The following is a 15898-nucleotide window of genomic DNA, read 5'->3' as shown; positions in this document are numbered from 1 at the left end:
AATGAGGTTCAGGAATCCTCCTCTCTCTGCTCTCCCCACTGCTGATATCACAGGACTACATTCTCCTGGATTTCTATGTGGATTATAAAGGATTTAGGTCCTTGTCCCTGCATGGCAGACACTGTACCATGAGTCAGCTCCTCAGCCTTTCAACAAAACCATAATTCTGATTTTTGGAGAGTATGAATTTAGGATAATTCTCAACTGAAGAATCCCCCTAAGGAAGGACTTAGGGGAACGTTATTGCATAGTCTGATTTCCTACTTAAAAAGTATGTTAATTCCAACCTGACATAGTTGAACATTTTAAATTTAGGGTTCAATTTTTCATAGTCCAAAATATATTAATACAGTCTAAGCTCTCAATAAAGAAGTATCTTTGATGCCCCAAATAATTTTGGGCTAGACAGTTTCACAGTACAGCTAATAAGAGCTAAAATATATTAAGGAAATTCTGCTGCTTGGAATTTGTGTCTCTAGTCACAAACCTGTTTCTGGATATCTCCTCTCTGGTAAGCCTTTTTTTTTTAATCAAAGCAATTAGGGGTGCGGAAGCTTATTAGAAAAAAAAGAAACTTTTGTGTGTAGTTTGTTTGTTTTAGATGGGAGCAGTATGGAATGAAATGAATTGTGCTCCTCCCTCATATGGTAAAGTCTTAGTTACCAATGTGCCTGTTTTGGGAGTCAGGGTCTTTAGGATAATCATAAGGTACGATGAGGTACCAAGCCTATTCAAATACAACTACTATTATTCGAATACAATACTTCTTATAACTGTCTTATAAGAAGTGGCAAAGGAGGTTGATACATTCTTCCGAGCTCTCTGTCTCTGTCTGTCTTCCCCAACTCCCATGCCTCTGTAATGTGAGGACAAGGCAAGAATGAGGCTGTCTGCTAGCCAGTAAGAGCTCTCATGAGAAAACAAATCATCGCGTACCTTGGACTAGCTTTGTGCATTCATGCCAGGAATAGTGATTTCAGTGTGTTCCAGGAGAACACACATACCTACAGATGGAGGGAGCCATCAGGAAAATCCAAGATTTCCCGCTCTCCCGGATCCCGATACACTTCTGATTAGAATCTGGCTGCCTATTCTTGTTTTTTTTTCTTGAGTGTGAGAGAATACCTGTGACTCCTCAGGCTTTCCGTTCTCCTTGGCTGTTACTTTTTCAATAGTAAATGAGAAGCAATGGCAGGCTAGCATTCTGATGCTGAGGTCTTAGTAAGAAGTCAGCATGCTGAGCTCCTTCAAAGTACTATATACTGCAGCTTGCTTGTGAGGTCCATTTGTTTGGAAAACTTTTTTTTTCAGCCCTTTACTCTGAGGTAATATCTATCTTTGTTGCTGAGGTGTGTTCCCTATATACAGCAGAATGATGGATCCTGTTTTCACACCCATTCTCTTAGCCCGTGTCTTTTTATTGGAGAATTGGGTTAATTGATGTGAAGAAATATTAATGACCAATGATTATTAATTCCTGTTATTTTGATGTTGGTCCCCCCCCCTCTCTCTCTCTCTCTGTGTGTGTGTGTGTGTGTGTGTACGTGTATGTGTTTTCACTGGTGTAGAATTATTTATTTCTAGTGTTTTCTTTTGTGTAGTTAACTTCCTTGGGTTGGAGTTTTTCTTCAAGTATTTTCTTTGGGGCTGCATTTGTGGATAGACGTCTAAATTTGAGTTTGTCTTATAATATCTTGTTTTCTCCATCTATAGAGATTGAGTTTTTCTGGGTATAGTAGTTTCTTATCATCTGTGGTTTCTTAGAGGCTGTAAGACATCTAACCAAGCCCTACTAAATTTGAAGTCTCTGTTGAGAAGTCAGGTGTCATTTGGATATGTCTGCCTTTGTATGTTATTTGGCCTTCTCCCTTTGCAATTTTTAATATACTTTGTTTTGTAGGCCTTGTGTTTTTGATTATTATGCCTTTGACTCTGTTGCCTCTTATTGGATCTCCTTCCCCTAGCTGGACTGCCTGGTTGGGCCTCAGTGGGAGAGGAGGTGCTTAGTCCTGCTGCAACTAGATGTCCCAGGGTTTCTAGATGTCTCTGAGGACAGGGGAAGGGGTTAATGGGGGAGGGATTTGTGGGAGCAGAAGTGGGAGGATAGAAGGGATGGGAGGCTTTGATTGGGACGTAAGGTGAATAAAAATAAAATAAAGTAAAATAAAATAAAGACCGAAAGTCTATATACTGTTTCTCGTGGTCCTTTTCTTGCATCTTACATTGATGCTACCTCATACACATGGTACATATTAACTCATACTACACATATGCACATGCGTACACATACAAATAATAAATAAATAAATAAATAAATAAATAAATAAACAATGACTTTTATAAAAAGGAACAAGGAAACTGACAGCATATAAAGAGTTCAATTTTAAAATGAAAGCAAGAAAAAAGAAGAGACAGATAGGACAGTAGTTAGGGACTGAAAGAGCATAAAGCAAAGGATGACTAGCTGTCGGTCTTTACCTGCATTTCTATGTCCCATCATCAACAGGGAAGTCAAGGCAGGAACTCAAGCAGCTAGTCACATCACACCCATAATCAAGAATCGAATGCACTCCAACCTGTTTGTTTACTTGCTAACTTGCCCTCAGCATTTTTTTCCCCTCTCTGTTCAGGATCCCAGCATAACGAATGGTGCCACCTACAATGGGTTGGTGTTTCCTACATCAATTAACAAGACAGTTCTCCACCAACATGCCCACAGGCCGACCTTTTCTATTTACATAACTCATTAAATCCCTTCCCAGTTAATTCTGGGTTGTGTCAAGTTGACAGTTACAGCTAACCAGCCCAGGTGGACAGTTCTTTACATGGTACCAGCACTGGATTCATAGTTTGGATGCAGAAACTACGTGTCTTCTTCCGTCTGTTTTTTTCAAAGCATGGTTTCACTATGAAGCTCTGGCTGTCCAAGAACTCACCCCACAGGGCAGGCTGTTCCCAGACTCAATGATCTGCTGGCCTTTGCCCCCTGAGTGCTGGGATTAAAGGCATGCATCAAGATACATGCTGCTGATTCCACTCTATGTGCTCATGCCAATAGAAAACACTATTCACCAGTTGTTATGAATCCTTTAGGTTAATTGTCCATTTAGTATGATAATTCTACACTGAAGGCTTTCCAGCAATGTCTGGGTTAAGGACCTAATAGCAGCAGCAACAACAACAGCAACAATTTGAAAGCGAGCTTTACACTGCTTTCTGTAACTTATCCTTGTAATAACTCTACCAAGGAAGCACTCCTACAAATGACGAAACTGAGGTTTAATTTAAGGGACTTAGCAAGAATAGAGATAGCAAAGGTCAGAGCTTACACTTAGCTGTGGCAGAACACATCCTCTGACAAGCAATCTCATCATCACTACAAATCAGCCAGTCACTTCAAGCCCCTCAAGCACCAAGTACGATTCTAGGTACATGTTCTACCCTGGTTTCCATGCCCAAGGCTGAGACAGCTGTGTTTGAGTCCTGGTGTTAGTTTCAGGCCTCAAGAAATGTTTGGAAGCTTGATAACCTGTGCCAGTCCTTGCCTACTCCTCTTCATCTTCCTCTTGGTCAATCCTCCTTACTTGAGGGTCTGAAGGTACCTGTGTACTGTGATTTCTCAACAGCTGAATCTAGAAGCAGATATCTTAGAAATCACCTAGTACAACTCCCTCCTTTGACAACAAGGAAGACCACAGGTTCCATTTGGATACTTTAGAAAGTTTCATAGGGTTGGCTCATTCCACAAAGAATTAAAAAAAAGTTAGAGAAAATATTAAATTGGCTACAATTCAAATAAACACATTCTCCCTGTTCTCTCTCTCTCTCTCTCTCTCTCTCTCTCTCTCTCTCTCTCTCTCTCTGCTCTAACACAGCTACCTCTGAGAAGACTCAACACATAAGACCCCTGAACTTCCGCCAACAGTACATCAGTGTCTGGTCACAGAGGAGAACATTTTGAAGTTTATTTTTAGTTTTCACTCCTGTCACTTCCTCTCACCTCCCTCCATTTCCCACTGAAGTTCTTCCCAGCAAGTCTCCCTCCTATAGTAAAATAGGACATTAAAGTCCCCCTTTTTTCTTTTATTGAAAATCAGCTTTTTTAACATAAAATATATTCTGATTATAGTTTCCTATCGCTGTAGTCCTCCCAGTACTTTCCAACCTCTCTTTTAATCCAGAGTCATGCCTTTTCTTTCTCTCCTTAGAAAACAGGCATCTCAGGGTCATGAGGCGCTTGCAGAGAGGAACCAAGTATAGCAGTTCTTGGGAGATCCGGCCAGCAATTGACCAATGCAGAAACAGATGCTTGAAGCTAACCATCAGGCTGAACTCAGGGAACCTGGTGGGGGAGCTGGCAAAAGGACTGGAGGAGCAGAGGGGGATTGCAACCCCTTTGGAAGAACAACATAGGCTGGCCTTACCACCCAGTTCTCCCAGAGACTAGACTACCAACCAAGGAGTGTACCTAAAGGGATCTTTGGCTCCATATACATATATAGCAGAGGATGGCCTTGTCTGACAGCAGTGAGAGGGGAGGCCCTTGGTTCTGGGGAGGTTTGCTGCCCCAGAGTAGGGGATGCTGGAGCAGTGGGGCATGAGAGAGTGGGTAGATGGGGGAGCATTCTCATACAGGCAAAATGGATGCGTAAAGGAAATCCCATATGGAATTAGGGGGTGGTGGAGGGGGTAACCAGGAAGTGGGATATAATTTGAGAGTAAATGAATAGAATGATTAATAAAAATGTAAAAAAAAAACAGAAAACAGGCATCTAAGAAATAATAATTAAAAAATAAGATAAATCAAAGAACAAACAAATCATAATATCACAGAACAACCAAACACATACTCTCTCTCTCTCTCTCTCTCTCTCTCTCTCTCTCTCTCTCACACACACACACACACACACATACACACAGCCAAAGTCAAAAAGGACAAGAAACACAAATAGATGCAAAGACACATACGTTTACACTCAAGAATCTGATAAAATCCCCAAACCAGAAGCCATAATGTATATTCAAAGGTCCTGTAAGGTTTTTTTTTTTTGTTGTTGTTGTTGTTGTTTTTAAAAAGGCCCGAATTTAACATTATGAGACAAAGGACCTCCAACGATGCTATTGAGGTCTATGCTGGGCATAATGCTTATTTTTAAGAGTGAGTTGTTTGCCCAGTAAGACTCTGATAGAGAAAGCTAATTTTTTATTTGCAAGTAGCTACCACTTGCAGATGGTTTCTGTGTCCCTCCTTTTTGATCCACGGAGTTTATCAGTGTGGCCTGAGTGAGCATGAGCTAGAACTGAACACAGAGTTGCAGGTGGAGCATGAGCACCACCATAGGTGGATACATCATTGAACCAAATGAGAAGCCTTCTCCCAGCAATCATTGATAAGAGTTCCTCAGAAAGCAGTGTGAGCCTTTCTACTACCCATGGATGCTCCCTGTACCCTTCATTGCTGGAATAAACACCATGACCAAGACTGGGAACGGACAGTCCTCCACTAACGGAAGCAGAGGCAGAAACTCAAGGCAAGAGCTAGAAGCAGAAACCATGGAGGGACACTGTTCACTGGCCTTCTCCCAGTCTCACAGACAGAATAACACGTCCACTACTATTAAAGGAAGGAAGCAGCTTCCAGCTCTGGTCCAGCTTGCATTCTCTACGACCTTCAACCAATGTAGTGTTGTCAGAGGTAGATTCTCACCATGGAATTCTGGTGGACCACCAGGAGTGATGGCAAAAGCCTGGCTGTTCTGGGAACTGTCAGACTCCTAAACTCCCTGAACAACTCAAAGGGACTTACAGCACATCCGGCCCTGGAATTTTTGTTTAGTAATCTGTGACTTCTAGAAGGATCATCCACTCATGTGGAGAACTGAGGAAGTACAGTGCCTGGTGCCTCATTCCTGGGCAGTCTCTAGAAGAGAGCTAATGAGTATTAGTCTCATTTACTTGGGAGGTGAGACTGGGGCATCACTTGGGCATAGAATTTTGAGACAGACCTGTATGATACAGTAAGACTCCATCTCCAAACAATAAGGGCAAGAAACATCTATGGTTTTGCTGACCTTCTGGAGTCAGATAGGCTGAATCTGGCTCTTATTAGAGTTAGGAAGGAGAGAGGTTAGAAAAAGGGAATAGGAGCAGGAAGGAAAAGGAGAGCTATTGCGGGCACAACTGTAGTAAGTATAGGTTCACTGTCACTGTAAATAAAGCACAGAACACGTATCTCATGGTAGAATCTTTTCTGCCATGTGTCCAGTCTCAGACGCCGAATGTTTTTAATTATGAGAAGCCTCTTAGTCCCTTTCAGGGGATGAGCGCCCACGGGGTGGGCGGGCGCCAATTGTCAGTGGGGTTCGCTGTTTCTCCTTTCTTCTCCTTCTGGTGCACAACCTTTGAAGGGGGAACATATGGGGAAGAGCTATGAGTCTGGGAAGGATACATAAATTGTGAAAAGATCATGGTTGCAGACACAACTGGCTTCACATCAGAAAAGCCTTTCCAGAATAAACATTTTGTTTAAATATTAAGCTTAAGCAAAACCAGACTGCAAGAATTCAGGCAAAAGAGCAAAGAAAGACAGCAATGTTCTCAAGTGAAAGGGGACTAGTAAATGCTTCCCCAGACAGACAGGTCCTCTTGACACACAAAGACAGCTGCGCCCTGGAGATCCTCCTGACACACAAAGACAGCCGCGTCCTGGAGATCCTCCTGACACACAAAGACAGCCGCGCCCTGGAGATCCCTGCGGTCTCCTATCTTTCATATTTGATGCTCTGCCTCTCTGGCTGGGATGCTTATAGACCTCAGTGGTTATCACTAAGTCTTAGCTCTTGTATTCATGTCAGGAATAAGCAGCCCGTTTTAAACACATGGATATTCTTCCCCACTATTTTCTGGGATTAAAAAAAAAACAATCATCCTAAAAACTAGGTACTCTAAAGCCCCCAGCTTTTAATGGCAATGGGGAAAAAAGTATCTAAAAAAAAAAAAAAAAGAGAGAGATTCTTCAGTGTTTCCAGAGCAATTTCACAAATGAGGGAAATTTTGATTTCGGTCTTAATCTTGAGCTTGATATTTTCCCCTCAGTGAAAGTTTGTAATACATATTCAATGTTTCACCAATCTATGTTGTATTTTATACAGTCATAAAGAGTGTGAATGTAACAGGTACAAGTTAACACTGTCTGTTGTGTGATCTAATTTAAAGTTAACTTTCAGCTGCTCACTACAGATATCCAAGGGAGGCCAGCTTGCCTCTGACTGAGAATAAAATAGCACAAATAACCCATAAACTAATCAATTGCATAACTACTCTTAGGTCAGAGCCGATCCTTACTGGATGCCAATTTTTAGCTCCAATTTTAGCCAATCTTTAGCTCTGTGGAATGATGTAAAAGAACAGAGGCTCATTGAAAAGCTGGAGAAGAATCACTGAGGATTTATATACACTTAGGAGTTGATGGGGAAGGACATTTTCTTCAGGGTGTAACCACTGGTAAAGGTGTCCATGCTCCTATAAAAACACTAGTGAAACTTCTCTTCTCTTCTCTTCTCTTCTCTCCTCTCCTCTCCTCTCCTCTCCTCTCCTCTCCTCTCCTCTCCTCTCCTCTCCTCTCCTCTCTCTCTCTCTCTCTCTCTCTCTCTCTCTCTCTCTCTCTCACACACACACACACACACACACACATACATACCCACACACACACAGAGAGAAAGACCCACACAGAGACATGTACACACACAGAAAGACACACACACCGTGAAAAGCACAAAGATGATTTGTTGGGAAGAAGAACAGGATGATCAGGAGGGAGAGTGGGATGGTGAATGACTGAAATAATTCTGTACATATAGAACAGTAATAAAATTCATTTTATGTATAATTAATATATGCTGATTCTTTTTTTATTCAAAAGAGGAATCTCAACAATAGTAAAAAAAATGTTAAGATTCTTTGAGCAAAGTGGAGGACAGCAAATTTCTTAGCATGGGGAAGATATGGCTGGGGGGTGATCATGTATAGGCTACTTTATTGTAATTCAGGTATATAAACTGAACACTGAGACACCTTATAATGTGTTGGGGGTATAGGCATGTGTGTGCTGGCATGTATTCACATGTGGAGGCCCTTTGGATCTCTTCTTCTTCTTCTTCTTCGTATTATTATTATTATTCTATACTTTGCTTTATTTGTGAGATAAGGTCTCTCTCTCTGAATCTTGGGTTCATCAACTGGACTGGATTTCTGGCCCATGAACCCTAACATTCTCCTGTCTTCACCTGTTATTGCTGGGACTATAGGCATAAGGTCTCACCGTTGGCTTTTGACATGGGTTCTAGGGATCCAAACTCCTTGTATAACAAGCACTATTACCCACTGAACTATCTCTCCGACCCCACCAATGTCTCAAAATTAAATTTTAGGTACATAAATTTAACATTTAAATAGGAGTTACATTTATAGGACACATCTAGAGAGATAATTTTGATGTCTAAACAAGAATTTAGCTAAACACCATTCAATGGATAATAAAATATGTTTAACCAACAGTTCTACCCTGGACAAGACATTAGCTATGAAGGGAAGTTCAATACTTGAGAAGAAATTACCAAAGTCAAAGAATGCCCTAACAATGATATTTCTACATTTTTTGAAAAGCATGAATGGGGCACAGAAGGCAGAATAATAATAAACAGTAATACAAAGAGTTAAACCAGATATTTGGGAGCTAATTTGGGAGCTAAAAAAAAGTCCTCCGTATACACATTCATTCCTTTAACAGTAAATATAGAGAATATTCTCTCAGCAGAAGCCAAGTGCCCTTCCCAGGATGATTTTTGTCTGGTCTCATTCAAAGACAACAGGGCCCACAGAGAGTTGGCTTCTTAGAAATTCTTCCTTCTCTTTTTGGTAGGACGTAGCAGAACAAGAGAACAGTGTTCAAGTTGGAAGCTGCAATGGAGCAGCTTCTGTGATAAGGCTGAGTATGAGCTACGGTTGCTAAGCCTAGGACATACTACTTTCCAAGGTAACAGAAACAAAATGATTTTATCTCTGTGGATATTGTAGCCTGTGCTTCAAACCACAACAAACACACAATTTTGCAGCATATTATCAGATTAGAATCCTTTTTTTCCCTATCAAATTTATAGTCCTATATGCAATGAAGAGAAAAAAATGTAAACAAAAACAAAACCCAAGAACTGGTCTTATGCAGGTGGAATGTATGTTTCCACTTAAAGTTTGAGATTTTGTATTCTGAAAGCTTACTTTCCATCCTATACCTATATATGTACAGTTTACCAAATATACTATCAATTATTAGTGTGCTTTTAAAGCTGTTCTTTATAAGGCCAGGCACAGCCTGGAGAGGCAACAGGAGAAGGATAGGTGGTTCAAGCTGAACCTGAGTTAGACAATGAGCCCCTGTGTCCCACAAGGAGATATTACGTTATGGACATTGGAGTGTCTTTCCTGTGTACATCCTCCCCAAAGGTGCTAAGAAAAAAATTTTATTATTATTTCCCCAAAACAGAAAAATCCACAGTTGAAATTAAATGTGGAGTTGAGGTAAGATAAGATTTAATGCTACCTTGTTTAAAGTTACTTACCTTGAGTTGATTTATTAAAAAGAGCCCAAAGTGCTGTCTTTAGCAGACCAAGAGACCACAGAGAGACTAGGGGTTCCAAAGATTCCTGGGAGATGACAAAGACTGCAGGCCTATTTCTTGTGGGACTCAACAGCTCTTCTGGCAAATAGCCATCCGTGACTGATACGGTACCCACAAACCTTTCAGCATCATGTATGGAAGCGTAGGAGGAAGCCCAGGAGAGACAGCATTTTGGCACGCACCACTTGCTCCTCATGACCCTGATGGGACCCGGACGCTTTGAAGCAGTTTCACAGATGTTTGTGCAGCATATGTGGTACTAAGAAATGCTGGGAAGGTAGTTCAGGATTTCCACTCCCATCTAGAGCTCATTCAGGATTCCTTTCCATGTGCTTTTGAAAACAGACTCCTCGCAAGCTGCCTCCTTCCTGGTGTGCATGTTCTATGTGCCCCAGAAAATGGTGAGTAATTGTTGTCGCTGAGTACTCTTGATTTTCCTGTTCTTTTTTGACAAACTATATTAACAGCGGGCTTTTCAGACTTCGTCCGCCCTCTTTGGGAGCCCTCTTCCTCACACATCCTTTCTGCTCCTTTCATTTCCATGACTCTTTCCTTTTCCACAATTGTTTATTTTTCCTTTCCTACTCTTATTATACCAGCTCATGCAATCATAGCTTGTACCCCTTAAATGGAATGCATGAGCAAAAAATAAGATGTAAGCAAAGATGTAAGCATGCTGGAGGGGTGCTTTACCCCTTTCCAGTTTCAGTCCTCTAATGTGACGCTCATTGCAGAGGAAGCCTGGGCACTCACAGGCATCACCTGACGAAGACTGTGCAGAGAGCTCAGGGGAGATGGGAGAATTTCGATATTGCAGAGACTGCTGGAAGGGGGATAGTCCCACGTTACCATACTAGGAATTTGCACTTAACTGTTTTCCGCACACCATTCTGTGTCCTTTACATTTATGTAACTTTGAGATTCGCAGTGAGAAGCAAGTAACAACCTATACTCCCTCAAATCCTGTCACTATTTATATGACTTTCATTAAATAACTTAGTGGGGACACTTTCAAACAGTGTAATACTCCCATATTTTCAAATAAACAAATGCATGTATATGTGTATAGTCACCTTATCAAATTTACAAGGAAAAGGAGTTAAAAGAGAAGGGCAAAAACGCCAAGGAAAATAATGCGAAGGGTTGGGAAGATAGCTCAGTGGATGAGAATGCTTGCTCTGCCACAATGAAGACCAGAGTTGAAATCCCTAGCACCATGTAAAAAGCCAAACATGGATATGTGTGCCCGTAACCAGCAGTGGTAATCATACACACCCTTTGCTATTATTTTTTTATTTATGTATAAATATGGGAAGGTGGTCCTGGAAACCAGAAGAGGGCATTGGATTCCCTAGAGCTGGAGTTACAAGTTAAGTGCAAGCCACAATATGGTTGCTATGAACGAAATTTTTGTCCTCTAGAAGAGCAAAATGTGCTCTTGAACTCTAGTTGTCATCTCTCCACCCCAATTTCTGCTGTATTGAAATACCTACTCTATAGTATTTTGTAACAGGGATCAAATCCATAAGAACTATATTTGCAGATAATCTACAACACATCATACAACTGGAACTCAGATAGGGAACTGTCTTAGTAGGGTTTTATTGCTGTGAAGAGACACAATGATCAAGGCAACTCTTATAAGGGACAACATGTAATCGGAACTACTGACAGTTTCAGAGGTTCAGTCCATTAACATCATGGCAGGAAGCATGGCACAGGGCAGACAGACACAGGGTTGGAGAAGGAGCTGAGAGATTCGCATCTTGATTTGACTGCAGCCAAGACAGATTAACTTCCAGGCAGCTAGTGGGAGGGTCTCAAAGCCCACCCCACAGTGACACACTTCCTCCAACAAGGCCACACATACTAATAGTGCCACTCCCTGGGCCAGGCCAAACACATTAGACTATGGGAGCCAAGACTATTCAAAGCACTACAGGGAAAATGCCAGTTTTCCACTAATTCTCTAAGTCCATAGTTGTGGTTTCATTATAGACACACACACAAGTGTACACACTTGGGTGATGTCTTTATTGCCAACTTTAGCTTTATGTGTCCTTTCTTTGGAAGGCAACAGTAAAGCTGGGCTTGAGTATAACTGGTGTTAATTTAACTTAATAATCCGCCTAATGCTAATGTTCCCAGTAGAAAGCACCATGTCAGCTGATAAGGTACACCCCAAGCAGTGCTGTATATAACTGGCTGGGCAAGGTTACTTGCTGATGACTGTTAATGGCAAGGAGCCACTTGGCAGAGAAAGCACAGGAAGCTTTACATAATTGACTCAGGTTTATTGAATCTTCCAGCTTGAAGGCACATTGAGAGAGCACCCAATTAGACTTTCTCTTTAGACAGACATACAACTGAGACTCTTTGAGGTATAAAACTCCTTCAAGGCCTAACTCATGTAAAACACCCAGCTATCCCCAGCTCTTAGGAATACTTACCACACACACACACACACATACACACACACACACACACACACGTGAGCATATAGGTATGCATAAAACTTGTGCTGCTAAATACTGTGGTAAAATAGCTATGAGATTATTTAAGACTTTTGCTTTTTTCTGTAACTGAACTCCAAATGGACCCTCAGCCCAGGCTTTCCTCACTGTGGCTTTGTCACAGCAGTGAGCACACAGCACTGCCAGGGACTCTTTGACCTTGCTCAGCAAATGCATTCCTTCTGGCTTTGAACCTCCTGTGGAAGGTATTTAACGTCTTAGTGAAGGCAGCAGGCCTGCCTTAAGAGGTTTTCCAGATGCCTTCCCTTGTTTCAGAAGATCCCTGCAATGAGGCACAGTAACTGAAGGGGGGAAAGGCTTCTGGCTTCAGACTGATTTGGGGTTGGTTATTTAAATGACTGCTAATAATATAACTTAAGAATTATTAAGCTAGATGCAGAGAATAATAATATAAGGGATAGCATGAACATGGATGGCTCTGAACTGAAATGTGATTTATAGACTGAATAAGAGAACATCTTAGTGTAGACATTAGAGAAAGTTTCACCTCTTTTGTTCAATGGACGAATTAGATATTAGCATGTTGTTGTGTATATGTGTTTTATTTCCATCAGCTCACAGACCTGATGAAAGCACATGTATGCAGTATTGAATCCTACTGTAAACACAGATCCTCACATATTCTTAGATGCTTAGTGATTTTTGCCACTGTCTGGAATTCTTTTAACCCATCTGTATATATTTAGGTAACAACTTCGGTTCTTACTTTATATTTTCTTCAATAAAATTTTAAACATTTTCATAAATTCGAGCATTTAAATGAGATTAATCACACTTACCTTAGATACTATCCTTTATAATTAAAATTATACTTTTGTGGACAACATGATTAAGCTAGTAAGTGTATATTAAAGAATCTAAGTACCCCTAAATCACCCACATTCCTCTGTAGGCATACATTTTTCAAAGCCTACTTTAGCCCCTCTAGCCCACTATTCACCAGAGGTAGTAAAAAAGAAAGGTTATAATAACACAGGGTAGGAGGAATGGACCTGTATTGAAATATTTCTTTGGGGCAATTCCACTCTCAGACTAGTCCACTAGCAAACAGCAAACATGAACAGCAAACATCAGAAGCAGTCCAGTCCAGTGGGCAGACACCACACACAAATCAGCAATGGCAGTTTAATCCAGAGGAAACTGCAAGGCTCCCTAATTGGTTCAAGTCCACAGAAGTGGCAAGAAGCTGCAGGAACCTCAAGAGAAGTTTTCAGGTGAGTTTCTCTTTATGAAGTCACCACAATGGAAGGAAGCAACACAATGGAAGGCAAACCAAGCATACATGTGTGCCAGCAGCAAAGACTAGTGAGGTGGAGCAAGGTGAACCAAAACTCTGGCTCCCACTGTCTGTGGAGTCATATTTATATTTATTCTAAGCATCATGCATCGTTTCACATGTTTGCGATAGCAAAAATCACTTTACCTGTGTCTGCAAAACATTCTTTTATGTGTCTGTTTTAGTAAAACATTCTTTCAGCTTTTTGCTCCAGCCAAATATCATTAGCACCTAACTGAGTCTCCAAAGAAACCAGAAATTTCCACTTTATTTCTCCTTACTAATCAGATTGGAGGGGCTGGAGCGATGGCTCAGTGGTGAAGAACACTGCTGCTCTTGCAGAGGACCCAGGTTCGGTTTCCAGCATCTACATTGATGCTCACAGCTGTCTATAATTCCAGTTCCAGGGTATCTGATGCCCTCTCCTGGCTGTCAAGGGCACTGCATACTTGTAGCACACATACACATCAGGCAAAGCACTAATACACATAAAATAAAAAAGTAAATCTAAACAACAACAAAAAACCCAACCTGCTTTTAAAAAGCAAATTGCTTTGCTTGTTTTTGCTTTTGTTTTATAAATCTGTCACAGAAGCAAGGCTCTAAGGCCGAGAGGCAGTTTCCTTGGTAAGTTTTCTCTTTTAGTAAATGACATCCATAAATACTTCTAAGAGAGACTACTTTAACTATTGGTTTTAAAGGTTTCTATTATGTGTGTCTACTTCAAAACTGATAAAAATATAAGAAGTGTATGTAAATTTCAAAGATGTTCCTGCATCATCCAGAAGCTGCAGTGCTTAATATTTGCTTTAGGAGAGAATTTTAAGTTTTACTAGGGTCTGGCGAGATGGCTCAGTGGTTAAGAGCATTGACTGCTCTTCTGAAGGTCCTGAGTTCAAATCCCAGCAACCACATGGAGACTCACAACCATCCGTAACAAGATCTGACTACTCTTCTGGAGTGTCTGAAGACAGCTACAGTATACTTACATATAATAAAAAAAAAAAGAGTTTTACTAGCTATAAAATGATTTGAGAATTAAAGTACACACATATATGTACTATATATATTTATATTCATATGAATACATATGAATTCATATACATGTACTTATATCAATGAATACACATTATATGTTTTGGAAGTTATTTAAATATTTTGTATTTTTGTTATATATTAGAAAACATTCATCAGAGAAAGGAAAGAATATATACATACCTGCCCTGACCTTGAATTCAATATCTTTCTGTTTCAAGTCCCTCAGGGTTGCTTTTGTAGCTAAAGTGTGACACTATACCTGAGTAATAAGTTGACTTGGTGTCTCTAAATGCAAGCTTTTGAGTGAGGTTGTGGAGATACACAGTTATGATTCCACTTGTCCATAGAGAGAATAGATGCTTTTGTAATATCAAGGCACAATGAGGGAGTACAGTATGATAGAATGTGAATCTCTAATGCAAAAATCATGTAATTTCTGAATGAGGGCAGACCAATCTGGCTGTCTTCTCATACAGGATAGTGTAATAGGAACACAGGACTACTGATGTACTGGGTCAGCTACCAGGAATTAGACATGAGGACTTGAGGGGCTACACACAGAGAAAGAACATAGGGCTCTGATTAGTAAGGTTATATATAGCTTTGTGGTTATCTGTCAGTAAGGGCAAAAGCCAGAGCCATCTGCCCTGTTTAATAAGACCACAGTTCCAGGGGTCTCCATCTGACCACAGGAATCCTTAACTCACCTAGATGAAAGGCTTGGAAGATGAGAGAGTTTTCACATAACAAAGTACAAATGGTTGTGTGTCATAGTTATTGATTGATGGACCTGCATCCTGAGATCAGATGTCCGCTCCAAGTTTGCCTTATAGAAGCATCTCTCAGAGGATGTGGGAAGAGGAGAGAGCCAAGGAGGATGAGGGCTGGAGCAGCATATGCAGAGGAAACACGGAATGGAGCAGGGTCTTTCTCTCTCTCTCTCTCTCTCTCTCTCTCTCTCTCTCTCTCTCTCTGTGTGTGTGTGTGTGTGTGTGTGTGTTTTTCTGTGCACATGTGCATGCATGCATATGTGTGTGTACATGTGTGCATGCATGCCTATATGTGTGTGTGCATGTGTGTACATGAATTATATAAATAAAGGCTCGTGGAAATAAATCTTTTGAAAATGAATTCTGTGTTGATTGACTTTAATTTGACCTAAAAATACTGTTTCACTCATAGTGATGGGGCCATAGCAATCCTAATTTGAGAGACCCACAGAGCAGAAGCACCTGGTATAAAACTTACTGCTGCAGAAGGATTCTACATTTAGCTACCCTAAGTTGGTCAAAGAATCTAAAAGCAGAAAAATGTTTGATCTTAGCCAAAAGGCCACTTCAAAGGAAACTAGACTGTTCAGATAGTCCATAGCA

The sequence above is a fragment of the Apodemus sylvaticus genome, chromosome 13 (genome assembly GCF_947179515.1).
Source record: "Apodemus sylvaticus chromosome 13, mApoSyl1.1, whole genome shotgun sequence".
NCBI classification, from domain to species: Eukaryota; Metazoa; Chordata; class Mammalia; order Rodentia; family Muridae; genus Apodemus; species Apodemus sylvaticus.
The sequence above is the reverse complement of the archived record's forward strand: the minus strand, read 5'-3'. Positions refer to the sequence as shown.